The sequence below is a fragment of the Bos mutus genome, chromosome 9 (genome assembly GCF_027580195.1).
Source record: "Bos mutus isolate GX-2022 chromosome 9, NWIPB_WYAK_1.1, whole genome shotgun sequence".
Lineage (NCBI taxonomy): Eukaryota > Metazoa > Chordata > Mammalia > Artiodactyla > Bovidae > Bos > Bos mutus.
This window is the reverse complement of record NC_091625.1, coordinates 26,545,830-26,573,765: the sequence shown is the minus strand read 5'-3', so window position 1 is coordinate 26,573,765 and position 27,936 is coordinate 26,545,830. Positions and strand designations below refer to the sequence as shown.

The window sequence follows — 27,936 nt, the reverse complement described above, 5'->3', positions numbered from 1 at the left end:
TTACTTTTGACTGTCATTTCTACACTGTAATCATCTTAATGTGATAGTAATTTATGTACTGTATTTTTCAAAGCTGTATCAAATTTGCCATTTTAATTTCCCTGTCCAACTTCAATGTTTCAGCAGGAAAAAAAAAGTCATTGTCAGTAGAAAAGTGGAAGGGACATTATTTCGGAACAGAAGAATTGCCACAAAAGGTCATCAGAGTCATCCATGCAGTCCATAGCTCTGTCACGGCCAAGAAAACACAGAGTATTTTCTAGAATAGTGTAGGGGCAGTATAGGATAAGGATTACGTGTTGTTACCTATGTTTCAGTCCTAGCAACTCCACTTTTTAGCTATGGGATACTGGGTAACTTTTTAAACTTTTTTTGGTGCTTCAGCTTCCCTGTCTGTAAAATAGGAGTACAATCTAGTTGATTGTTATTATATGTGGACCCTCAAGGTTAGGGGTTTACAGAACAATTTTCTATCTCTCGGGGTCCCGTTGGTTGCCCGAGCTCAGCCACACGGGCCTGGTTTGGGGAGCTCCGTCAGACGATGGCAAGGGCTACGGCTGGAGTCGTCTGAACTGGGCATCCAGGATGGCTCGTTCTCCTGGGCGGCAGTTGATGCCAGCTGCCCCTGGGGGCTCGCTCACTCCAGGGTGAGCCAGAATGCCTACTCACGTACCCTGGACCACATACCTCTCCACGTACCTGGACTTCTAGCATGGAAGCTTACTGTGGAGGGCAAGAGTTTTCCAGGAGGCTTCCTCCTGTGAGACCCAAGAGAAAGCTCAAAGGCTTTTATGAACTAGACTTAGCAGTCCCAGCTTCATGAAGTGAAGAATTAGACTCCCTATCCTGATGGTGTGCACGCTAAGTTGCTTCAGTCATGGCCAACTCTTTGTGACCTTATAGACTGCAACCTACCAGGCTCCTCTGTCCATGGATTCTCCAGGCAAGAATACTGGAGTGGGTTACCATGCCCTCCTCTGGGGGATCTTGCTGACCCAGGGGCTAAATCCACAGTCTCTTATATCTCCAGCATTGGCAGGTGAGTTCTTTACCACTAGCCACCTGGGAAGCCCCATCCTGATGGAGAGAGTGACAGATCACCTTGTAGAAGAGCATGTGGGCTGAGAGAGGTCACTGCAATCATATTTGGGCAATAAGATCTTCCACAGGATAATAATTATAGTATCTACCTCACAAGGTTAAGGGAGGACTATATGAGTTAACAAAACTAAGCAAATATTTAGGACAGTGCCTGACGTATCTTAAGCCCTCAATAAATGTGGTCTATTAATATGATCCCCCAGAACCTGGAATGTTTTGCATTGTGTCCTGGTATCTTTATCCTCCCTGCTATTTGTAACTATGATCTTGTCTTTCCAATATTTGAAAATTAGCATTTACAACATGTACCTACTCTTGCAGACAGGGGAAAAGAAATATTTACTGATTTTTCAGGCCTGAGTGAATATGTAATTATTCACTCTGTTTGTATTCTTCGTAGTTTATGGGTTGTGGAATATTTCCTCTTAAGGAGCCGCTTTCTATACTGCTGAGTCAATGCCATCCTGCTGCGCCCTTCTGGCTGTAGTTCGTTGACTCTAGCCGTGACGACTGGTGACAGCATGTAGGGTCTGTTCTGCAAAGGGTCAATTCCAATGGTGGATAAAATCTCATAAGTGATGACAAGATGATCATATTTTTAAAAACTGAAACAGCTCTCAGCCCAAAGCATAGTATTTTTATCTTGAACTTCACATTGCTATAAAAAGAAAGAATTCAATGTAATTTGCAAAATCTTAGCCTTACAGACAAAAATACTGCAAAAAATAAATGAAGATAAACAATACCAATAGAGTACAGTCTTACTGGTATTAGATCTAAAAAGTAATAGAGGGAACTTTTAAGTTTTCTTTTCTTTTTCTTGCCCCTTGCAACTTAAGATTTAGAATCTAGCAGGATTCTTTGCTTGCAGCAAATACTAAAAGGAATGTGAGTTTATAAAGATGACTCACTGATATATTTTTAATTTCACATTTTGATGGCTTCTAACACATCTCATTACTAATATTCAGAATAAGCTATTTTCACTCTCTTATGTGAGTGACTCTAATCATTGTTCTACAGATGAACATTATGGGAAATAGATGAAAAATCAGGCAAAATCATGGAAGTCACAAGGGAAAATAACCCATGCATTAAGTATTTTAAAAGGATCTCACCAAGATGTGGGAAAGAACACTTAAAAATATACTTCCCTCTGAATTGATTAGTATTACTTTTGTTCACTCAGCATCTCGTTAATAAAAACCCAAGGTGTTGAGTTACATCAGTAACTCTCTTCCAAAAGCAAGAGGTTCATCACAGCTTAGAAATTATAGTCACAAGGGGGAGGACTTTATATTCAATACACAGTTCAGCCTCTTGTAAATGTCAGATAATTAACTATGGCCTCAGTTTGCAAACGGTTAGCATGATCTTCTTCTTTTTATCTGACTTCTTCAAAGATGAACTAATAATTTAGGTAAATGATAGTGCCTCCTAAAACCATTACAAGTCAGCTCGGTGACGTTTACCTGGAAGCTGGCTTACAGGCATTTAGAGTAAGCGAAACATTAGATACCAGACAGAAACTAAATCTAGAGGAAACAATGCGCCTTAAAAAATGTTGGCATCCTAACACAGAAGTTCATTTCCCAACCTCAGACAATGCAATATTAGGGTGATTTCCTTGGATTCCAAGGAAAAGTAATACACTACATCAGGCTCTTCTAGAAATCATCTCTTTTCTTTTTTTTTTTTTTTTAATTTTATTTTATTTTTAAACTTTACATAATTGTATTAGTTTTGCCAAATATCAAAATGAATCCGCCACAGGCATACATGTGTTCTATAAATACTGAAATTAGAATGCTTTTTAAATCATGTTTTAGAATTTTGAAACTGTGAAGAGTAAGTCTTGTAAAGCTTTCAAAATTAAGCTTATTGTAAATTATTTTATTTACTCATGCTGCTGCTGCTGCTGCTAAGTCGCTTCAGTCGTGTCCGACTCTGTGCGACCCCAGAGACGGCAGCCCATCAGGCTCCCCTGTCCCTGGGATTCTCCAGGCAAGAACACTGGAGTGGCTTGCCATTTCCTTCTCCAATGCATGAAAGTGAAAAGTGAAAGTGAAGTCGCTCAGGTTGTCTACTTGAGTTATACAGTCGTGTCCGACTCCTAGTGACCCCATGGACTTCAGTCTACCAGGCTCCTCTGTCCATGGGATTTTCCAGGCAAGAGTACTGGAGTGGGGTGCCATTGCCTTCTCCGATTTACTCATAGATTACTGTGATCTAGAATTTTTGGCATAGAAAACAAAACCCTGGTTGATTAAATTAAGGACATACATATGTATCAACCAGACCATAAACTTCTTAAAAAAAAACCTGGGCAACAAGGTTTCTGAAGGCCAGTTCACTGACTATGACTTCCTTTGTTTGAGCTGCTTAGGTTCAAACACCTATCCCTATGGGTTTTATAGATTAGTTGAAATATACTCAGGTTATTTATGTATGTACGTTTTATGATTTGTTCTCTGTCTACTAAAAATCTGAGAAAGCTTTATAAAAATCAAATAACAACACAATGTGCTTAGTCACTCAGTTGTGTCTGACTCTTTGCAACCCCATGGACTGTAGCCCGCAAGGCTCCTCTGTCCATGGGATTCTCCAGGCAAGAATATCAAAGTGGGTTGCCACGCCCTCCTCCAGGGGATATTCCCAACCCAGGAATCAAACTCAGGTTTCCCCCATTGTAGGCAGATTCCTTAATGGCTGAGACACCAGGGAAGTCATACAACATAATACTATCAAAAAATAAATGGAAAAGCAGCTAATTAAAGGAAACAGAGAAGTAAGTAGATGGAATTTGTTAAGTGGAATCTATTACCTATATCACTGATTTAATAATAGTTTCTCGGGGGGAAAAGAAACATAAGAAATGTAAACAAACTTTTCTTTTTCTAATCAGTATTAACATAGATTCATGTGTGTTGGTTTTTGTGTGTCATTACCAAAGTCTGAATCTTTGCATTTTTCACATTAACAATCTAAACATTTTTGGAATTGTTTTTGACCATCAGCAGTTCTGCCATGAGGGTCATTTAGTTTTACATATTTATCAGAACTATTATATAACTCTGATATGCAATAATAGAACATATCCAAATAAAGATGTCACACCATTTTAGGATGCTTTGGAAATTATATTAGCTCTGTCCTTCCATCCTCAATGGGCGAGAGAGTCATACTGACCTCTGGAGCTAAAGTGAACCCACATAGGACAGCCATAGGGATTCAAAGACCCTGGACATGGCTCTATAGTTTGATCTGTCTGTATCTTTAAAGCATTCCAACTCAGAGAATAGTTTAAAATTGGGTTACATTTAACTGACAGATACAAACAGATGCAAGTATAGCTATATATTCATATTTGCCTATATACCAAACAAACATGATTAAAATGCCATAAAATATCAAAATCAGACAAACAACACATTCTGAACTGCTTCAGAATCCTTTCTGAATATTTAATATTTATTTCTGGTGGATAACCAAAAATATATGCATGGAATTTCATGAAAATATTCACCTTATAAATAATGGATATGGAAGTTCAAAGTTTTGGAGTGTGACATATTTGCACTTAAATATATAAGGACAAACAACAAAAAGACCCCTTCTGTTGACTTGAACGATTAGTAAGCATTGTGAACTGTCTTCATGAATCTCATATCTGGCTAACATGAAGAGCCAGCAAATTCCTGCCAGCATTGTTTTCATTTTCTTTCACAATGTGACTTCTTTAGATATATTACAGAACTTAAGTCAAGTGTCAGAAAAAGGCAGTATATAGCCAAGAAATGTATAGAAGGAATAAAAAATAAACTCATGATGCTTTCCGACTTCCATGTTCATCAAACTCCCTGTTTACCTGCCTTGATGCTCTGTTAACTTACCAATGTTTATTAGCTTTCTGGGAGCAACAAAATGTAAAATTTCAACAGCTAACCTAACACACAAATGCTCTGATACTGGTCATTACATCTTTGTACCCCAGACAGTCTCTTTAGTCATTAAAAATGCAAACACGGCACTGAAAATACAGTTAGATTATTTCTATGTTATGTGGATAATTTTACAAATCGAATATATTCCTTAAATGTATGGTTTCATAAAGTTGAATCTGGCTCACTGCTTTACTCACATAACATTTTTATTTAAAAATGAAATAAAAATAATCTCTGTGGGTTAGAAGTCATCTCAAGCTCCTGTGCTGGATAGGGTAAATGTTGCATCAGAAAAGGGCATTACTATTTGTTTCCATCATTCTACTGGGTGTATTTAAATTCAGATTCAGCCAGTACTCTGTCAGCAAAGTCAGAAGCCTTTCCCAAATGTATTGTCACAAAAAGACAAAAACTGCTTTCTGGAACAAAGCAATGATCCTTCAAGACTGTGGGAATCTTCAAAGGTAGGCATAACTCTTCCAGAGTGAGAACTAAAAAAAAAGGAAAAAGAGAGGAAGATTTCTGTGTGGGAAAGTTTCTTCCAGACCTCAAAAAATCAGCAAAATTCTTGAACCACAAGCACCAAAGATTCCTCATCATCCTTTCCTTTCTTGGACAACTTTGGAAGTTATTTGCCTATGATGACTTTGTATAGTGGAAAATTCTATTTTGTTGGGTTAACACACATTTCTTTCATTTTTCACACCATGTTTTCGTAACTACATTAATTCATGCACTCAACTCTACCTTAACCTGTGGTACTGTAGTAAGATAAAAGTAAAAACACTAGAAGACTGTATACCCTAAAACTGGCTGCTCTGACAAATGCACAGAAAATAGTTATTAGTCCCAAGAGCACAAGACTAGTCATGAAGGTTTATGCCTTTAGCTGAGGAGTAAGGAGGTGACCCCACACTAGCTCTGACATGTCTATTGGGAGATAAGCTATCGTGCCAGGATACAAATGTGAGACATAATTGAGAATCTGCCAAGAAGTATAAGATTCACTAACAAATATTTACCTCTGATAGTTTGCAGGGAAATATGGAAAATGCCAAAACAGATCTGGATTTGTAAATTCAGTGTGATATAGAAAAGAAAAAAACTTTGGAGCACATAAGTACAATTCTTATCCCTACCATTTTAAAGTAGAATCTCTGGACCAAAAAAGAGGATTTAAAAAATGAGACACAAAGAACTGAGTATTCATGCGTATGTGTATGCATGTGTGTATATATGCATATCTTAATTCTGACAGCCTTTCATTATCTGGACAGCTACTATGGCTTATATCCTGATTGAATCAGGGCATCTGAGAAATTCTCTATTTACCTTCCTGATGATTTTGCCTCTTAGCAGAAAGAGGAATCAATAGGGGGAGTGAGTTTTATCTGCACTTAATTTTAACCACCCAAGAAGAACTAATTAACAGTAAAATGGAAGCATGGCAACTCTCTGCAAATGTGATAATATTATTTTAATGTTTATAATAGTCATGGAAAGAAATGCTAGATTTAATCACAAATATGTTCTCTACTCTTAAAAATAAAACGTTTCTGCTAAAAGATAGAGAGGAGTCAATGGCCAAAATCTCTCAAACAAATATTGCTCAGAAAGAAACTATTATAATAGATGTAGCTCAGAACAAAATCCTAATCATACAAAAACAAATTTGATAACAGCAGGAAGAGTTAACTTAGAAGATGATTGAATCTGGATGCAGACAGTTCTCTATGAGCTCTCACTGAAAAGGAATACATATATAAAAGATTGGAAGTACTTTAGTTATTAACTAAAGCAAGTGAAGACTTTGAAGGATAAATAGAATAGTAAAAATAAATTTTAGTATGTTTAGAATAAGATACAGATAAGGGAGGAATAACCTGCTGTTAAGATTGTTGACAAAACGGTAGCAGATGACATAGAAAATGCTGAAGTTCCCAGCTGCATTGTTTGTTCATATCTTCTTTGTCATGGACTGTTATGAGGAGAAAGAACATTGGTAAGACAGAATCAAACCTTAAGTCGAAAAAAGAATACCTAGAAACTATACATGGATTCAAGTCTCTTGCTTAGTAAAACTGCATCCCGGGGTATTGGGAAAGTTTGTGAATAAGATTGCTGAGATGCTCTCAGTAACTTTGGGGGGAATTACAAAGATGTAGGCATTGGACAAATAGAAACAGGCAAATTATGTACTGATTTTCAAAAGGTATACAAGGATTTCTCAAAGGAAAAAAAAGACAAATAAGCTTTAGAGTCACAGTAAAGTCATAAGACATACTATTAAACCTAAAATGTTGAACACCTAATGGAGATAGAAATGACTAAAGCTCAAAATAGAAGGGCTGGAAAATAGTTAATGGAAATAAGTGTGTATTATGTATAAGAAGACTTCCCTCATAGCTCAATTGGTAAAAAATCCGTCTGCAATGCAAGAGACCCAGGTTCAGTTCCTGGGTCAGGAAGATTCCCCTGGGGAAAGAAATGGCAACCCACTCCAGTATTCTTGCCTAGAGAATTCCATGGACAGAAGAGCTTGGCGGGCTATAGTCCATGGGGTCGCAAAAGAGTAGGACACAACTGAGCAACTAACACACATGTAAGAAAGAAAAAAGTCAAAATAGCATTAAAAACTGTGAAGCAAAAGAGGAAAGCTTAGAGAGAATGTGGATTCAATAAATTAAGGTACCTACAGATTCTTCCATGTGTACTGCTGATGGCCACTGGGTCTTTAGAGAGATTAAGGATGATAACAAACACAAGGCAAAAAATAACCAGGACAACAAGGATGATGATGATGACAGTGGTAGCACCATTGATCCATTAGTTCCCGAGGGCAGGGACCATTTTTTTGTCCACTGGTGTGGTCTAGTACCTGGTACTTAGTGGGACATCAATATATTTTAACTTAACTGAATGGTAGCTAATAACAACTTAGCTCAAGAACTGTCTAAACACCTTGCAATGCTTTATGTCACTTCATCATTGAAACAAGCCTTTAACATTGGGGCAATACTGTTATCCCTACTTCATGGATGAGGAAAAGAGGCTTAGTCATGTCCTTAGCCAAGTGTGTATGTGTGCTCTTGTCTCTGTGACCCCATGGTCTGTAGCCTGCCAGGCTACTCTGTCTATGGAATATTCCAGGCAAGAATACTGGAATGGGTTGCCATTTCCTACTCCAGAGGATCTTCCTGAGCCAGGACTCAAACCTGTGTCTCTTGCATCACCTTCACTGACACACGGATTCTTTACCAACTGGGCCACCTGGGAAGTCCAAGGTTACTACTAAAAATGTTGATGTTCTAACTCAAATTCAAAGCTGTCTGAATAAAAGGCTTAAGCTTTTAATATAAACAACCTCAGATATGCAAATAATACCACTCTAATGGCAGAAAGGGAAGAGGAACTAATGAGACTCTTGATGAGGGTGAAAGAGGAGGGTGAAAAAGCTGGCTTAAAACTCAACATTCAAAAAAATGAAGATCATGGCACCTGGTCCCATCACTTCCTGGCAAATAGAAAGGAAAAAAGTAGAAGCTGTGACAGATTTTATTGTCTTGGGCTCCAAAATCACTGCTGACAGTGATTAAGCCAAAAAATTAAAAGATGCTTGCTCCTTGGAAGGAAAGCTAAGACAAATCTAGACAGTGTATTAAAAAGTAGAGCATCACTTGGATGGCAAATGTCTATATAGTTACAGCTATGATTTTCCCAGTAGTCATGTGTGGATATAAGAGTGGGACCATAAAGCGGGCTGGGCACTGAAAAATGGATGTTTTTGAATTGTAATGTTGGAGAAGACTCTTGGGAGTCTCCTGAACTGTCAGGATCAAACCAGTCAATCTCAAAGGAAATCAACACTGATTATGCATTGGAAGGACTGATGATGAAGCTCACCTGATACTTTGGCCATCTGATGCGAAGAGCTGACTCATTAGAAAAGACCCTGATGCTGGGAAAGATTGAAGGCAAAAAGAGAAGGGGGCAACAGAGGATGAAGTGGTTAGGTAGCATCACCAACTCAAAAGGACGTGAATTTGAACCAACTCCAGAAGATAGTGAAGGACAGTGGAGCCTGGCATGCTGCAGTCCATGCAGTTGCAAAGAGTCAAACATGACTTAGCAACTGAAGAACAAAATTGTATCTTATAAGCTATTGAACAATATTTCATTCTAACTGAAGCCTGATTATAGGGCAGCTGAGGTAGTTGGTTTTTTGTTTTGGTTTTGTGTGTGTGTGTATGTGTATTTTGTCTCTATGGGGGCTTCCCTGGTAGCTCAACTGGTAAAGAATCCATGAAAGTCCCAAGGAAAAAAGAATGAATGGCAGGAAATCCAGGTAGAGATATTGCTACTGCTAAGTCGTTTCAGTCATATCCGACTCTGTGCGACCCCAGAGACGGCAGCCCACCAGGCTCCCCCGTCCCTGGGATTCTCCAGGCAAGAACACTGGAGTGGTTTGCCATTTCCTTCTCCAGGTAGAGATATTGGAAGATGTCAAATTCTAGAGAACAAAATGAATAAACTGACAAGGCCAAAGAAATTCAGACCTAAAGAAGCTGGATGCAGGAATAAGGATAGTGGAAGAAGTTAGAAAACCATCAGTATAACTGAGTGGCCAAAGAGCATCAAGGCACTCCATGCAGCTACCACAACCACATGGCAACAGATCTTCAGTTGGTCCTAGCACTTTACCTCGGAACTGAGGAGTTCCCAACTGAAAAAAAAACTTCAATTCAATTAATAAAATGACTGAACTTATTAAAGGAAGTTTTTTATACCTTGTTTTATTTTAAGTAGCTCTTCTTGTTAAACAGAATAGCATTATATCTAACTGTATAAGAGAGATCAGGTTTTACTGTAGGTAGTAAAAAAGAGGCTTAGATCTTAAGTTATAGTGTTTTTGTCTTAGTTATATTTAAAAATACTCATCTCTGCTTTATATAAAGAAATAGTAATGGTAGGAGGAAAAAAATCCAATATGATACATAACAGAGGGAATATTTACAATAATAACAATAGTGCACATTTCATGGAATGATTCCTGTGTATCAAGCACTCCAAAGAAACACTTTATAAAGCTCATTTAATCTCACAGAAATCTTTAGATATAGGTGTTATTGTGATTCCTATTATATGTTAGAAATTGAGGCTCAGAAAGATTTAATTCCTTGTATCTGGTCATGGCTATTAAGCAGAGGAGCAAATTTTCAAATCCAGAAACCTCTTTCCTTTAATCACCATAATAAACTGGCATTAAGCTTTATTCTCTCCTAAGAAAGTCTGAAGGATAGCCTCAAATAGAGTTCAGGATAGGATGTACATGATTTAGCAGAGATCACAGGAAAATGTCTCACAAATTTTTAATTGACAATCAGCTCATCAGGAGTCAGTGAAGTGCAGAAAGTTTCAAATAAAGACAAAACAGGCTTAAGTTGCATTAAAAGGTTTCAGAATTTCAAACAATGGAGCTGGTTAGAACTCACGCCTCCACACTGGAGTACTGTGGTCACTTTTGAACATCATGTGCTAGGTGAAACTTTAGAAAATGGAAATGCATCTAAAAAATGTAGACATGGATAATATTTTAGAGCCATCATACATGGAAAATCACATTCTTGAGCCAAATAAACTCAAGAGGGTAGGGTGGCTATTTTCAAATACTAGAGTGGCTGTCACCTGAAAGAAGTATAAGGTTTACTCTGTGTAGTTCCAGAGGTAGGAGGTAAAATTTTACTCTGAATAAAAAATAGTTCTGATAATCAAAACTTTTCCAAAAGATAATGCCAATGAACACACCATCAATATAGAAATTCAAGGAAATGTTAGCAGAGATAAAAAGGGTGAGAAAGTGACCTAGAGTAGTTTATATCTCCAAGAATCCTTTTTTGCTCATTTAGCAACCTCAGAATTGGCTTGGACAAGGTCTAGTTGTTCCTAGGGACCAGCTGCATTGTCCTCAAGACATTCCCCCCAAATAAGTCCTTTCTGTCAATGTCGCTTCTTCCCCTGAAGAATGTATGCTGCTGCTGCTGCTGCTGCTCCTAACACTTTGTTTCAAACCCTCTCAAATGTCTGCTTTGTGAATCCCTCCTATTGCGGTAGTGGTTCTACCTTCGAGAGACTGAGGTGTAGTCTATATAGCTACTGAAACTGAAGGATCTAAATTGAGCTAAAGCCTTTTGGTTTCCTTTAAAAAACAGACCAGAATTATGAATAGAGCCATAAGCACAGTCATGAGTTATTCAACCAGGGGTAGCTATTTGATTGATAAATCAATTTGCAGGAATATATTAAATGATTAATGAGTCTGTCATATCAACTAGGACACTTGCTAATTGTTTTCAAGGTTCCAATAAATGTAGTGGCAATTAATTGCACCTGCTATAATCCATTGCCTGCTTGGAGCTGACGTGCAAGTTTAACGTTCATTTTTCACCGATGAAAAGACTTTTGTCTATTCTGTGGCTTTCTCCACACCTGCCTGATATAGGAAAACAATAATTGCGTTAGTCAGACTCCGGTTTATTAATGGCTATAAATTTAAAGCCCTTGCAGTTCTCCCTACAAACAAAGGTGAGAAGAACTTTTGCAAGCCACCCAGGGAAGAAAGCGGTGTACTTACAAATCTAATTTTCATCTGAGTATAGAATATTGTGCTTCCCCCAGGCAGGCCTTGGTATCACAAAAGCAATTTCTGGCAGACTGGAAGGATTATTCCCTTCTGGGTTTCCAGCATGTGACAGGACAGCAGAGTGGAGGTCCTCCTCTCAGGGGACTGGCAGCTTCATGAAGCAGATGGGACCTGACAGGTTATTTCCACAAAACGGAGGCTCTGAAGCAGGAAGTGGGTATGGCTGACTGAGTAATGGGAGGCTCCTCCTTTCAACGGGGAGAGCCTGAACCCAGCTGTGGCAGGCGACATTTATTCATGTCGGAGGAGCGCTGCCGGCCGGCCATCCATTCCAAGAACCTTGAGAAAACAGAATGGTGCAGGGGGCTGAGCGCCCAGGTGACAGAATCCATGAGGCAGTTTAACCCTGTGAAGGCCATCCACTTCCTGCAAAGTAAGTGGAAGAGCGGATTTCAGTCCAGCCCACCTTGTGCTCTTCACGTGTGGAGCCCTCCAGAGCACATTTTCCATGCTCTTTTCTCTTAGCCAGGTCACACGTGCTGATCTCCCTAGCTGGTACTTGTGAAGAATGAGAATCAGCTGTAGAGTCTAGCCCTCCACACTCCAGAACAAGGTGTGACAAGTTTGGGTTGGGGTGAAGAGGTGAGTGTGTGTCATGTGACACCATCCTATAGATGCCTGCCTGGCTCTTTGAGGAAGGTGGTGGGGTGGGAGATGAAAGGTCAAAGGTCAAAGTAGAGTGGGCTGCCCCACCACCTTGCCCACTCTGGCTCTGATGTTCCATCCCTTCTCCTTTCCCTGTGCTGTCAGAGCCAGAAGGTCCGTCTTGAGCTATGATCACCTTCTATTGCCATGAATCCCTCATCCCCCCCCCACCACCATCATTACTCTGTAGGCAAATCTAGGAAGAATCCAAGAAAAAAGCCTTAAACGTGCCCTTTCCTAAATCAACCTGTTTTGACACCACTGGGCCATGGTCACACCCAAGGCAGCCAGGACAATGACCACATAAGAGGCACTGAGCAGGATCTGTCCAAAGAATCGAGTCATAACACATATTCCTAGTTGCCCATACAGGTGTCAGCCCATTGCCATCAATCCCTGCCCCTCGTCACTGCTTCTGGCCAACTTCACAAAGCTGCCACCTGGTTTCCTTCCCTCTCTCTCTTCTACACCCCTCAACCCTCCCCCACCAACATACATGAACCAGAGGCAAAATACAATTGATTCTGGCTAAATCTGTTGTCCCAGTGCTAGACATTTGGCTAGGTTAAGGGATTGCAGTTGTTAAAGGATATGTGCCCTAAAATAATTCCACTACAGATTTGTTTCCTTAGAAAACGAGCAATGTCTACAAGTAGGTTGCTTGTTTGAGCTAGTCTTTGGTTGTTTTTTTTTTAATCACCCTGATGAAGTTTCTTTTTGTTTGCTCTTTTCATGGTAATGGGCTCTGACACCAGGCATCTGGGGTCTATTGGTAAACAAAGGTTGTTTTCTAAACCACGAACACAGAGATAACATTAAGATAATAAAAGAGTCTAGAAATCTGTATAATTAATATTTCATCTTGCTTTGTGACCAGAGTTCAAGGTTCAGGACTAATATTTAGGTAACAGACATTATTTTGACTTCTGTTCGTATCTATTGTAGCCACAAGGTATAGGAATTACAGGGTAGTTTACACCTTGGGTTTCCTATGCAATCTTTTTTATACTATTCCCTACAAGAAGGAAGCTGGAGAGGAGCTTTCTGAGTTGGCAAAGCAAAAGACACATGTTTCCAAGCTGTGGTGTGACGAACACTAACGATGCCAAGTCTGAGAATATCTGTTGTGAACCTAGAGTAGTGAGATGGGTCCTTAAGAAACACGCCTTTGCCCCAGTTCAGTCTAAACACAACAGCATGGGCATCCTTTTAAAACAAGAGTTTTGTTCTATCACTCCTCTCCTCAAAATCCTGCAGTGGCTCCCCCTTGTCATTTAGTTACAGCCAAAGCCAAATTCAGCATAGGATCTACATCACCATCATCATCTGGGCTTGTCTCCTTGACCACTTCTCCATGATCACATGGAGAAAACTCCAGTCGTCCTAGGCTCTTACTAGAACTTCCAAGAGTTCTGCCTAGAACTCTTCTGGAAGCCCCCAGGGCTTTCTCCCTCACATCTTGCTTTGTTTTTCTCCACAGCACCTGTGCCATCTAACAAACAACATGTTTTGCTAATTTATCGTGTGTAGGGTCATCATCTCTGGTGATAAACTTCCATGAAAGCAGGGAGTCTGGGTTGTCTTTATTCTTGGCTGTACTACCAGCACCTGGAAGAGTGCCTGCCTCATGGTAGACCTTCAATAAATGTTTTCTGTGCAAGTGAATGAATGAATGAATGGGTGAATACCATTATATATGTGTGTGTGTTAGCTAAACAAGTGTTGTACAACTGTAATGCAACATCCTAATTAAAAAGGAAGGTCCAGAACTATTGTACACACATCTAATTTTGATTCCTGCTCTATCGCTTTCTCATTATTATTTAATTTCCTCTCATTCACTTAGAACAGGATAGAAAACCTGCAGCTGTTCTTCAAATTTTTGAGATAAATTGTGAAAATCATTTCATAAATTGCAGAATAGTAAATGTTCATTACTTGTCTCTTCATTGATGCCACCTTATATAACAGGACATTTTCCCAGTGTTTAAGGAAACTGTTGAGATTCAATAAATACATGTAATGTATCAAATGAATTGCACAGCAATTACTCAAAATAATTTGAAATTCATCTTTTGGAGAAGCAAGATGGATATTGATTTTTGAAGCCCCCCACGGCATTACTCAATGTGATTGCTGGTCATATTAAATTTGCTTTGTCGTATCTCAAAAATAAAATTCAGCCCCAAAGAACTAATTTCCAGTGTTCAAGAGAAGGTGTCAAAATTTTCTAAAATAATTCCAGGGTGACGATAACAAGCGCTGTAATAAAAATAAGCATTTAAGTCAATAAACATTCAGAGCATGTAGTGATCCACTCTTGGTAACTGCTTTGAAAGAAATAGCGCTAATTCAGCCACATTATATTAATATTAAAAAGTATATCTCTCTCACCAAGATAACTGGAATTCTACCATTAAAAGCCTATATTTATGAATTAATTGTGTGTTCTGGGATTTGTATGCATCATTAACATGCTCCTATTCTGGCCATTGGTGAAGCAATGTGCCTGTTCTACTGAGGATTAAGCTGGGATTTTTTTCTGTAAAATGAAAGAGTAAATGGAAGTGAGGAGATATGCTGACGGTTCAGAATTCTAGGAGAGGTATGATTTCCAGGCATATTCAAAATGATCTCTGAGTTACATGATTTTATCTCCGAGGACACATCCACTGAGTATTGTAAAATGAAGAAAAAGCATGGGATCATTGTGACATTGAATAACCAAATTATTTTTAACAACAAATTGAGACATAATTCATATACCAGGAAATTAATCCATTTCCAGGATACAATTCAATGACTTTTAGTCTAATCACAGTTGTGCAACCCTGTGATTGCACAATTTAAGCTTAGAACACTGTTACCACTCTAAATAGAGGTCTGAACCCATTAGCAGCCACTCTCCAACCCCACCTCCTCCAGCCCCTGCAAACTGGAAGTCTACATTCTATCTCTACAGGTTTGCCTACTCTGGATATTTTATGTAAGGGTAGTCATAGAATATGTGGTCTTTTGTGACTGACTTATTTTTCTTAGCATAAAATTTTTAAGTTCATCCACATTGTAGCATGCATCCTTACTTCGCTTTTATGGTCAAATATGTTCCATGGTAGAATGTGCCACATTTTGTTTTTCAATTCCTCAGTTAATGGACATTTGGGTGGTCCTACTTTTTGGCTACTATGAATAGTGCAGCTATGAACTGTTATGTATACTTTTTGCTCATTGTCTTTTAATATATTGAGTACTATGAGAAAATTCATAAACTTTGCAACTATACCATTTAGCATTCAGACACCAATGGGTTGTATGATTTAGCACATGTTTAATTTCTCTAGCCCCTGTTTCCTCATCTGCAACATGTCTTAGCAGAAAATAAGTGCTCAAAAATGATATTTATGCAAGAAACAAAAAAGTTCCAAACATTGTATCCTGCCTGTCTTCACAACTACCTTCACAGGTGGCTGGTTGGGAAGTGCTCTCTTTCGAAGTCAATTTAAATCATTTAATTTTTGCAGGTAAAAAAGAATAAGCCTCAATCCATAATATTTGTTAATGGAGTAAAAATTCAATTGAATGTGCCCTTTTTGATGGGCAAAAATGACTGCCTAGTAAAGAAGATTTAAATAATACTTATGAGTTTAAATGTAATTTTATTGATTTTGTGTGTGTGCTAATTTATCAGCATAGAAAGAAAAAGGAGAAATAGTAGTATGCTTTATCATCTGTCATTAACCAAATAGACTATTTTTTTCAATAACATTCTTGGGATAAATTACTAATTTCCATTTTGTGTAAAAATCGATTTTTATGTAATAGTCTTGGTCACAACCTATTCCATAAAACTGGAATTTACTATATTCAAGTGCTGACAATCATTCAAACTTTAATAGAGTATATGAAGAGTATTTCTCTCTTTTTTCCTGACTATGGTACATTAAGTCTCCAGAGGGGGCAAATGTTTAGCAACACATTACTTATCACTATGTTACTGTATTAGAATCTAACTCAGAAATGTCTCTTGCAATCAGCAATGTCTTCTTCCTGAATTGCTCCTACTAGGCAATCATTAGCAAATTCTGTACCTTTCAAGACAATTTGTAGACAAATAGTTTTCTCTATTTATGATCTGCTTTACTAAGATAAAATCAGCTCAAGAGAACTTTTGTTACTTTTCCAAGGACACCATCACTTTTTTATCTCTTTTGTACCCTAAAGAGCTTTCTCTTCCTAGAAAGTAAACACCACAATTGACCAATAAACTTATAGACCTGCTTATTAAACCCATCCAGCTAATCAAGAGAAATAGAGAAGTCCTGTGCACTGGCATACTATTAATGTTGGGACTTATTCCTTCTCATTCACAGTGTAATGGAATTTTTCCCCTATGGTTCATTCATCACTTTAAAAAATTAAGCCAATTTAGAAATATAATTTGAATGTATAATTGAATTTGTCAGTTGATCTTAGCCTTTACAAGTTAATCAAATAACAGAGACTTAAGCAAGTTTCCCACACACACTCTGGTCTATGGGCAGCCAATCATCTCCTAAAGAGAATGTCAGATTCTTTCAGGGCTTTTTGCTGATTAGATCCTCATTTTTACTTTAGAGGACTGAATTATTTTTTTCCTGGCAATCAAAATTCCTGCTATCAGTCAAACTGAAAGGAAGAAAATGGCATAATTTTAGCTAAAATATTAGAAATGACAAATAAGTGAAATATGTTAACTGGAGTGGAAAAGAAATGTGTAATTAAGCAGCACAAGGACCATGTGTCAGAGTCTTCTATAGTAATAGATGGGTGGAGCGTTTCGACTTTTTGCAAAGACCAACACAGCTGTCAGGAAATTTTAGTCCTCTTGATGAGTCACAGGACTCACTTGGGATCTCTCACCTCGACCAACAACTGACAAGTTCATTGTTGTTGCTTCCCATTAAATACAGGAAGGTAGATCAATTAATTGTAAGCTATGGCAAATTAAGTGGAACAAATTATAATGAGAAAAAGATATATGCGTGGTTTAAATAATTTAAACCTGTGCCAAAACAGGCTTATTTGGAATCTTAAAATATCTAAATTGCTACCTTTCAAACACTCCTCAGCTCTGTGTCAAGCAGATTTTGAAATTTTTAGTGGAAATAGCATGTATTTCCCAGTGTTCCAACGGTACTCTAGGCACCATTAGTAAAGACCTGAGAGGCTGGCCATTCAGACTCAAAACTGGATGTCTGGTCCCGCTTTGTGTTGGCAGAGAAGCACCACAGCAAGAGGTGACCTCACGTCCTTGGAGCCCAGAGCAGCCCAGAGCTAGGTTGCTCCACTTGGAGAAGAGAAAGGCAGGATCTACAAGCTTCAGGATGAGAATATTTCTAGACTCTGGAGGAGACAAGATTAAATCCAGGTCCCAATACTGAAGTTTCTATTCTTCATTCTCCTCCACATATAGTAGAATTGCCAAGATTATTATGTTAAGGAATATTATTCGCCATTTTGTTCAAAGAATCAATATCATCAAAGAATTTTTATGAACAGGAGTAAGCATGGGGCTTCCCTGGTGGCTCAAAGGGTAAAGCATCTGCCTGCAAGGTGGGAGACCCGGGTTCGACCCCTGGGTCAGGACGATCCCCTGGAGAAGGAAATGGCAACCCACTCCAGTATTCTTGCCTAGAAAATCCCACGGACGGAGGAGCCTGGTAGGCTACAGTCCATGAGGTCCCAAAGAGTCGGATACAACTGAGCGACTTCACTTTCAAGCATGGAAAGCACAATGAACTGAACTTCCTTCTACATTGGGCATATCTGAAATTGATAATAAACTATTTAGTATTTCAATGTTAGCACAGTTCCAGTCGGTTAAGTAGGAGGATTTTTACTATAATTCTTACCCACTTTCTCTTATGTCTTGGAATTATAGAAAGTTAGAGTCCCTCAGTGTTCTTGCCTGGAGAATCTCAGGGACGGGGGAGCCTGGTGGGCTGCCGTCTATGGGGTCGCACAGAGTCCGGACACGACTGAAGCGACTTAGCAGCAGCAGCAGTACTGCTATATAGATAACTCTTTAAGATTCTGTCTTCAATTCTTGTGAATATATACCCCCAAGTGGAATTACTAGATCATATTCTTAATTCTATTGTTAATTTTTTAAGTAATCGCCACTCTGTTTTCCAAACCATTTTACATTCCCATCGAGAATGTACCAGGATTCCAATTTCTCCACATCCTCAACATCCTCATCCATACCTGTTATTTTCTTTCTTCCGTGTGTTATAGTAGTCATCCTAATAGGTGTGAAACAGCATTTTTATACCTGAAATTTTAGACACTCTTTCAAAGTGTGGTTTGCAAATGACATACATTAGAATCACTTCATCCACATATTATTAGTAGAAACATTCAGATTACTGAATCAAATATCAAATCAAACTGGGCCTGAGCAACATTAACAAGTTCCTCAGCTGATTCCTTTGAGGACTTTTGGCAGACCATGCACTATTTTGGATGGATGTGGTGTAAAAGGACCTCAGTGTAGGAAGAAAACACCTAGCCCATCCTACAGATATTGTGTAGCGTAGAATACTTGCTATTCACCTGCAGTCTGAATAAGGTAAGCTGACACAGAAACAACTAATAACTCTGCAAACACAATGAAGCCCCTGAGCCACATGGTTATACTTTACAGTGTGCCGCTGAATGTTACTGTACCATCACTGAACTGATGGAGAACTATAAGCACCTTCATTATGGTCATCTGATGTGTGTGTGTGTGTGTGTGTGTGTGACACATATAAAGATCTCTGACTTACTGCTGCACCTGCAAAGATTTTTATTTTTATCCATTTCCCTTCTTTCGAGCAGCAAAAGCCAGGGTTGAAATTTCAGTTCTTTTATGGTTATCTGAGTCCTTCCCGCTGACGACTGTGCTGGGCACTGTTTGTTTTCGACAAGCAGAGGTAATAGTACCTTAGACCTTGGCCGTTTGGGAAGGTACTTGTTTATTATGAGAGACCTTACGGACTAAAATGAAACTGTGTCCAAAATGACAGCAGGTAGGAACATGGGCTGAACAGGAATAAAGTCAGTTTTCACTGTAAGGGAAAATAAGTTAAAAGCTGCTTACTGTCCAGATTTGAATTAAGAAGCTTTAGTTTACGCCAAGGAATTTCTTAAAATTAAACTACTTGTACTGATTTTGCATCAGCAAAATTACATTTATGAAATCATGTATAAGCAGACCCTTCACTTCCAAAACACTGGGCATCTTTCCAAACCTAGTCTTCAGATTTATTGTGTTTCTATAGTTCTCTGCTGGTACTTTTGTGCTTCTGAAACCCTGTCTGCTTTCAGCAATTAATAAAAATGTTATGGGTTTTGATTTGCATCACTGCAGCATATGAACTAAATTACTTTTCATCTGCAGGCTTAAAGCAGAATAAAACTCTTTGTGATAAAGTTTCATACTGTTCAGATATGAGTTGCTGAACCATGGAATCCAATGAGCCAACACCAAGGCAGCCAGAAAGACTGGCTGCCTTTTGTTCCCTTTTATATCATTTCCAGCTAAACAGTCTGCTGTTCTAGAGGTTTTCAATGCTAAGCCCCTAGGTGGCTTTTAGAAATTGATGAAGAATTTTCTGATCGGAGTAACCACTGAAATAAACCAAAGCATAACCCAGGAAGGCACCACAACTTGTCCATCATGGTTTAACAACTGCAATTGCCAATTGGGTGTGGAAAACTTTGCTCTCAGAGACATTCAGAGAACAGATATTAGAAGTGATTATATCTTTACTAGAATATAGTTCATATTCTCTTTTAAGTGCCTTCACAAAAGGGTAAAATTCAAGTTATTTCTCCTTCTACTGGGTATCCCAGCCTTTCTTCAATGCTTCTTCCCTTTGCTCATTTTATTTCAATTTTATTTAGATAATAATTGCAACATTGTTACAGAGATAGGGCATAGTTCATTAATAATATAATAAGCATAGGGATTATGTTTTATTTATATGCATATCTCTCGGTGTTTAACACAGTTTGTTGCATGTAATAAAGAATCAAACTCTAAATGCATGAATTAATTAAGCCGAGTTTGCTGGGTTAGTTTCTCCTAGGTTTAAATAGTCCCCTTGGGTCCATAAATCCTTCCACAGACTCTGGCTTTAGCTTAGCTTTCTTGTTCTTCTGGATAATCTTCCCTAAATTCCTCCTGTTCCAAGCTGAGTTACTCCCTTTTCACAACTATGCTCTTCTAGGGCTGAAGATCTCTTATAAAACTGGAATCATTTTTGGTGCAACTGACAAACTCTGCTACCATTTGCCTGAAGTCTCCTCTCTTTCTTCTCTCTACAGTTTTTGACTTAGACCCCCTTTCTGGCACATGTTTTTCTGAATGAGTCATTCTGTTCAGTCATTATGTAATTCACTTTGAATTACCCAGAGTGCCCTCGCATCACAACTACCACAAATAGCCGACTCTTGGTCACCATTCAGAGACTGGCAAGCTGACGTGAGCCTCTGATGTTAAGCTTTGAGGGCTTTCCCTTACTTAGGCTTCACCATCCTAGAATATTTCTGTTCCCTGTTCTAGTCTAGCTTCCTTTTAAAGAAAGGACTTCTTGGTTTTCCTATATCTCCCTGGGTATCATATGCCAAGTTGATTTTCCATTTTTATCCAAACCTGGCTATGACAGTTCCTTTAAAGCAGGAGTATTCCAAAGGGTACAAGGGGCCTACATTTTGAAAGCTTAAGCAGTTGTTTACACCCTAGACTACTTTGTCAAGTAAAAACTAAGAAGCTTCATGAGGGTAGGAACTTTTTTTACCACTTTATTCCAGCTGTTGCTAATCATCTGTCTGCCTTTCTTCTAAGAAGCTATCTTGAATCACTGCTTACTCTGTATCTGTATAACATTATAAATATAACACTAGATAATGCCTATATAACTATGAGCATTATCTACAGAACAGTGTCTATAAAGTCCACATACAATGAACACACAGGAAGTATTAAATTAGTATTGTTGTTAGAATGAATATAATAAATGGATCTCGGGCAACACTTTAAAAAGTGTACTACTTATCCCACATACATTATCATTCTAATAGTAGGGTATCATTGCTCTAACCTACATTTATCAACATATTTCTCTATAGAACTTCAAAACAGAGAAGAAAGATACACATCTTCCTCTGCCATGTCTTTAGCATGATGAGGGGCCACCTTCTCCAGCTCTCTCTTTACTTTTTGAGTGTGAACAGGCTTCTAGTTCAGCTCTGGGGGTTCCAGACAGGAAGGGATCATTGAAACATATTGGTCACCACAGAAAAGAAGAGTAAGGACTGGAGATTTAGGCTTATGCAGAGAGGTGAGGAACAGGACAGAGTTTGGTGAAATACGAAATAGGAGGGAGTTAAGCACAGGGCTAAGAGGGCAATAAAAACAGAGGGTCGAGTCATTATGAAGATGGATGGAAGAGGGGATAGTTGAATGGTCATTGTGTACCAAGACTGCAGGAAGCATGCTATGTGATTAGCTCATTTTATCCCCACAAGAGCCTAGCAAAGTTTGCATTATATTCCCCATTTTATAGATGAGGAGACTGAGACTCAAAAATCTCATTTTCCTGTAGTTCTCTGTTTAAAAAAAAAATGGCACAAATGAGTACAAGTAAAACTGGTGAGATCTGAATCAGATCAGTTGATTGTATCAATGTCAATATCCTGGTTGTGATATTTTACTGCAGTTTTGCAAGATGTTACCTTTGGGGTAACAATATAAACCAAAAAACTCTTTACAATATAAAGAGTAGGCCCTATATTTTTAGGAATTCTTAATGTTATAAGGGACTCCCCTGGTGGCTCAGATGGTAAAGTGTCTGCCTACAATGAGAGAGACCCAGGTTCAATCCCTGGGTCGGGAAGACCCCCTGGAGAAGGAAATGACAACCCACTCCAGTACTCTTGCCTGGAAAATCCCATGGACGGAGGAGCCTGGTAGGCTATGGCCCATGGGTCACAAAGAGTCAGACACGACTGAGCGACTTCACTTTTATGTTATAAATATTAGCCCTTTGTCTGTCATGTACATTGTGAATATTTTCACTGTTTTTCATGGTGATGGGAAAAATTAACTTTGTATAGCCAAGTTATTAACAGTTTTTTATATTCCTTCCTTTTATTCTTTAATTTTGAGTCAGAGAAAGTCTTTCTTTACACCTATGTTAAAGAACAATTTACCCATGTTTTCTTTCAGTCCTGATGTGGTTTCATTTCTTACATTTAGACACTTACGTGCATTTCTTAGGATACAGTGCAAGCTCATTCTGTTATGAAAACTGCTGAAAGGTTTCAAAATGACATTTTTTACTCATTAGTCATGAAAGGTTTTCTTAGTATATTGATCTATGCACATTTTTTTCCCTGTATGATAAGTACCAGATAACTAATGGTATTTGATTATTGCTCCTGCAATTTTTACATACACACACACACACACACACACAAAATGCAATCAGGAGCAAACTTTCAATGACCAGTAAAAGTATCATGAGTTCCTTAGACTCACAGGATCTTTGTCAGAACTGTCTATGTTAGGATGTGGTTTTCAATTCACATGAATTTCTAATACAGACAAAGAGTTTATCAACTGCCTGCCTTTAAAAGATCTTAAGGCATTTCTACACTCAAACTATAGATTATACTTTTATGGTTGTTTTCAGTGTGTGGCTTGGAAATATGGAGCAGACAACAGTCACGGCAAAGTAGACCATCGGAGAAGGCAATGGCACCCCACTCTAGTACTCTTGCCTGGAAAATCCATGGACGGAGGCACCTGGAAGGCTGCAGTCCATGGAGTCGCTAAGAGTCAGACAGGACTGAACGACTTCACTTTCACTTTTCACTTTCATGCATTGGAGAAGGAAATGGCAGCCCATTCCAGTGTTCTTGCCTGGAGAATCCCAGGGACAGGGAAGCCTGGTGGGCTTCTGTCTATGGGGTCGCACAGAGTCGGACACGACTGAAGCAACTTAGCAGCAGCAGCAGCAGCAGACCATATTGTCAAGAACCTTGTAAGCACCCAATAACCATTTGGCTCACCTTGGATGAGACGTGAGCATTTTGCTAGCTACTTCAAACCCTAATTACTGATTTCTACTCTATGTATATTGCCATTTTATGTACAGCATCTATTTAAAGACTGTAATTCATATTATTTGTCACAACTTCTGGATGTTGTAGAACAACACTTAGTAGTTACAGTAATAGGTTCAGGCAATCCACACATTATTAGCAAATTGCCATTATTTAAATCACACCTTTCTCATAAAGAACACCTATATGAGGTACAAATAAGGGACTGAGTTGAAGCAGAAGGAAAGCACCATAAATAATGCCATAAAATAAGTTAAAATCAATTTCAATTTCTAATGGATCATCTGGGGATCTTCCAACTTTAATACTTAATTTACTTTTCTAAATGAGTAGAGCTAAATACAGGGAATTATTTATATAATTTTCCTGTTCTTTGGAAGTTTACATTGTATAACAATGAAAATTGTTATGTAAGGAATATTATTTTCATAAAAATATACACATACATAGATATAAAATATTCAAAAGAATATTAAATGTCTACTATCCTAAATTTTAAGACTAAAGAAAAAGTTATTGAGGTAAAAACACTTCTATCATTAATGCAGATTAAAACAGTGTATCATAGAATTATTTATATCATAAACAGAGGTAACTCTTGCAAGTCACCAGTATGTGCACACAACAGGAATTTAAGTTCTTCAGCATCTAGTTGTTTTACCTTTTTATTAGTGTATTTCCATAAGAAATTCCAACATAGCCAACTCTTGCCTCTTGCATATTATAGTATCTTTGGAGCGGTTTAATCCAAGGTAGTTCCTGGAACAATCACTCCATCACCTCTTGTTAGTTGATGTGTAAAAAAGAATGTAAAAAACTGTTGATTTTACCAAAACTTGAAGCTGTGTATATATATGCTCAGTCACTCGGTGGTGTCCAACTCTTTGAGACTCTGTGGACTGTAGCCCACCGGGCTCCTCTGTCCATGGAATTTTCCAGACAAGAATACTGGAGTGAGTTGCCATGCCCTCCTTCAGGGAATCTTCCTGACCCAGGGATTGAATGTTCATCTCCTGCATCTCTTGCATTGGCAGGCAGATTACCACTGTGCCAGCTGGGAAGCCCAAAACGATCCTTTATGATATATTAATGACAGATACATGAAATTACATATTTATTGAAACCCATACCACATTAGAGCATAAAGAGTAAACCTCAGTGTGTGAACAAATATTTTGAAAGCTCCATGATCCCAGAAATGAATGCAGCTTGTGAGAAGAGATATGAACTCCATTACAAATGTATGAAACAACTTCACTGAAGGGGATGGGGGAAGGTGCTGACCTAAGTAACTTTGGAAATGAGTAACTCTGAAAATGAATCTGCAAGACTGAAAGAAAAAGAAACTGCACATAAGCATTGTACTCTAGTTGATAAAGCTGCTTCCCATGGGAACATAGGTTCATAATTCTAATACTGCTACACATGTATACTGGAAATGAACAGTTAAGTAAAAGGCTGTAGATGGTGGAAGCCATCTGCATTTCTCAACGCTGTAGTGAGAGATTCCAGATTAATGAGGAAAGAAGCTAGAATGATCTAATAGAACAGAGTTGCAGACATCAGGATGAATTAATGTTTAGCTTAATATAGATGCACACATATATAAATATATATACAGTTACACATATATACATGTATAGGTACATATACACAGTTACTACATACACATGTATTTCCTTGCTGCCAGCTAAGAGGACCTGAAGCAATGACACGCCCTAGAAATGAGTATATTTAATGCCCAAATACTGGCTTCTAATCTATTCTCCAATAAGCAGAACTAGGGGTCCTGGAAAAAAATAGAACATTTCTAGGAATGAGGCAGGAAATATACAAATTGAGCCTGGAATACTTATAATACCAGAAAATAAGGAGATTAGTTCATAGATGTAAACCAACAATGTTGAGGTGTATGACAAAAAACAAGAGAGCCAACCATTAATGGCTAAAGTTGGAATGATTTGTGCAATAAAACATAGTTGTATTAGTCTGTTCTAGCTGCCATAATAAAATATCATCAAATGGGTGGCTGAATCAACACTTACTTTCTCACAGTTCTGGAGGCCGGAAGTCTGAGATCAGGGTACCAGCGTGGCCAGGTTCTGACGCAAGCGCTCTTCCTGGCTTGCAGATGGCCGCCATCTTGCTGTGTGCTCTCACGGCTTCTCCTCAGAGCACACGCACAACAGAAAGCGCCAACTCTCTGGTGTCTCTTCTTAAAGGGCACTTCTCCCAACAAACCTGGTTCTCACCCTCGTGACTTGATCTAACTGTATTACTTCCCAAAAGCACTGGAGGTTAGAGCATCAACATACCAATTCAGGGAGGAGGGGACACAAACAGTCTCTAACAGCAGTGTTAGACTATAACCCTCATTTCCCATATCCAACAGGTGTGTCAGTTCCACTCTAAGTATATATCTCTCTTGATTCTTGATCCTATTTGCTGTTATCTCTGCTAGGTTTTATTATCTCCCTCTGAACTGCTATCACAGCCTCATCCCTGGAACCCCTGCCTCTAGCTTTGTTCACTGTATTTTATACAAAGTGACTCAGAGTATAAGTATATACTTAAGTATAGCTCTCACAATGCTGTGTCCTTTGCTTAAAATCCTTAAATGGTTCCTCACTACCAAAATTCCTTAGTATGGCCTTTATAATGTAACCTCAGGTTACTTTATCAGTGCTTTCCACCATTTCGCCCTGACAGAAGACAGGAATCCTAAAAACCAGAACAGGGAATTCCCTGATGGTCCAATGGTTAGGACTCTGCAACTCCACTTCAGGGAGCACAGGTTCGATCTCCTGTTAGGAAACTAAGATCCCGCATGCTGTGCATGTGGTGAAACCAAAAAAAAAAAAGGACAAACACAGCTTACATCCAAAAAGAACTTTCAGAAGAGGCCTTCTAACCAACCTTGACTGCCTTGATTGACACTCCAAGAGCAGGTAGTAGAAAGAAAGGAGGAAAGTTGATGGAATGTCAAGAAAATTTGTAGCAGGCAAGTGATGGACACCACCTAGTTCAAAGCACAGAGTTAAGTGGGTAATTTTCATCAATATTTACTGAAAAGAACTGAAATCAATTCAAAAATGGTAGATAAAGGCTATAAGAGCATTTCTGCTTATGTCACCATTCACAGAAAGGATAATAATGTACTTTACACATAGGATGCACTTTATACATTTTGCACAGAAATTCTCTTTCAGACTTTTGAAAATACTTCACATCATGTATTTAATATCTGTGAAGTTTCCTCCACCGTTATTCCTCTTGCCTTCTCCACTGTTCTTGTAAGGCTGACTGGAACAATCAATATAGTACAGAATTTAATCTGATGGCATATACTCACATTTTTTTGGCCAACAAGATATTTAAATAATAAAAATTTAAGCAACATTTTTAAAATGGAAAATTCACATTTAAATCTGGATTTCTGGCTTCCTTTGAAAAATCTTATGTTCTGTGATTCAGAGCTTTTATTTCTACACAGCAACATTCTGTGAGAACAGAGTGGCACTTGCAGTTGGCCAAGTCCACTCAAGTATTTCCCTCTCTCACTTCTGCAGGCATCTGAGTTTGAGTCTGACAGACTTTCATGAGTCTTGGTTCTGACAGGGAGGACTAGTATTATCCTCTCTGTACCCCACTATCCTCAGCTATGAAGTTAGGATAATAATAATCTGTCAACAATTGTGTCATTGTGATGAATAATAAAATAATTTGTGTAAAGCATTTTAGTACATACTAAAATGTATATCACTATAGAAATTTTAGCTATTTAAAAACAATGCCACTGTCCTTTTGTTTTGTTACTACTAATAGGTATAGAACTAAAAAGAAAAGTAATAGCATGTTGGAGAAGCAAAAGTAGGTCAGTTTTTCTAAAGAGCACAGCTGTACTGTTGATATTTGATATAAATAAGCAATAAAAGAGAGGAGGTCTAAATCATCCTCTTAAAAATATTTCTTATGATTGTCTTCATGATAATTCACCATCCTAGTCTTAATGCCTGTCTAGCCACTTTGTTATCTCATCCAGTGATACCATTTCTTCCATATGTCCCCCAAATATGAACATACCACAGCAGTGGTATGCTGGAAAATAACTCATACCAGTTCATAAGGAGTCAACTATTAAATTTTTGTGAATTTTGCAACCCAGTAACATCAGCCACAATGGGAATATTTACACAATAGAATAAGAAAATGCTGAATATTAGGCCTTTTTTCTTGGAGAATTTCCACACACCACTGACCAAAGCCTTGACTGTGGTTCTGTGTCAGCTTTCTCCTTTAAGAAACTCATTCATTCTCCTGGTTTCAACTCTCACTTAAACTCAGACTTCATGCATATTTGAAACTAAACAGCTTCCGTACAGCAAAGGAAAC

General features: G+C 38.3%; 1 protein-coding gene across 1 annotated transcript in view; it reads left to right on the top strand.

The window, feature by feature from the left end:
- NKAIN2 (sodium/potassium transporting ATPase interacting 2) overlaps window positions 1-27,936 on the top strand; it is a 531,496-nt gene that overhangs the window by 405,920 nt on the left and 97,640 nt on the right. The gene's annotated exons all lie outside the window — the stretch shown is intronic.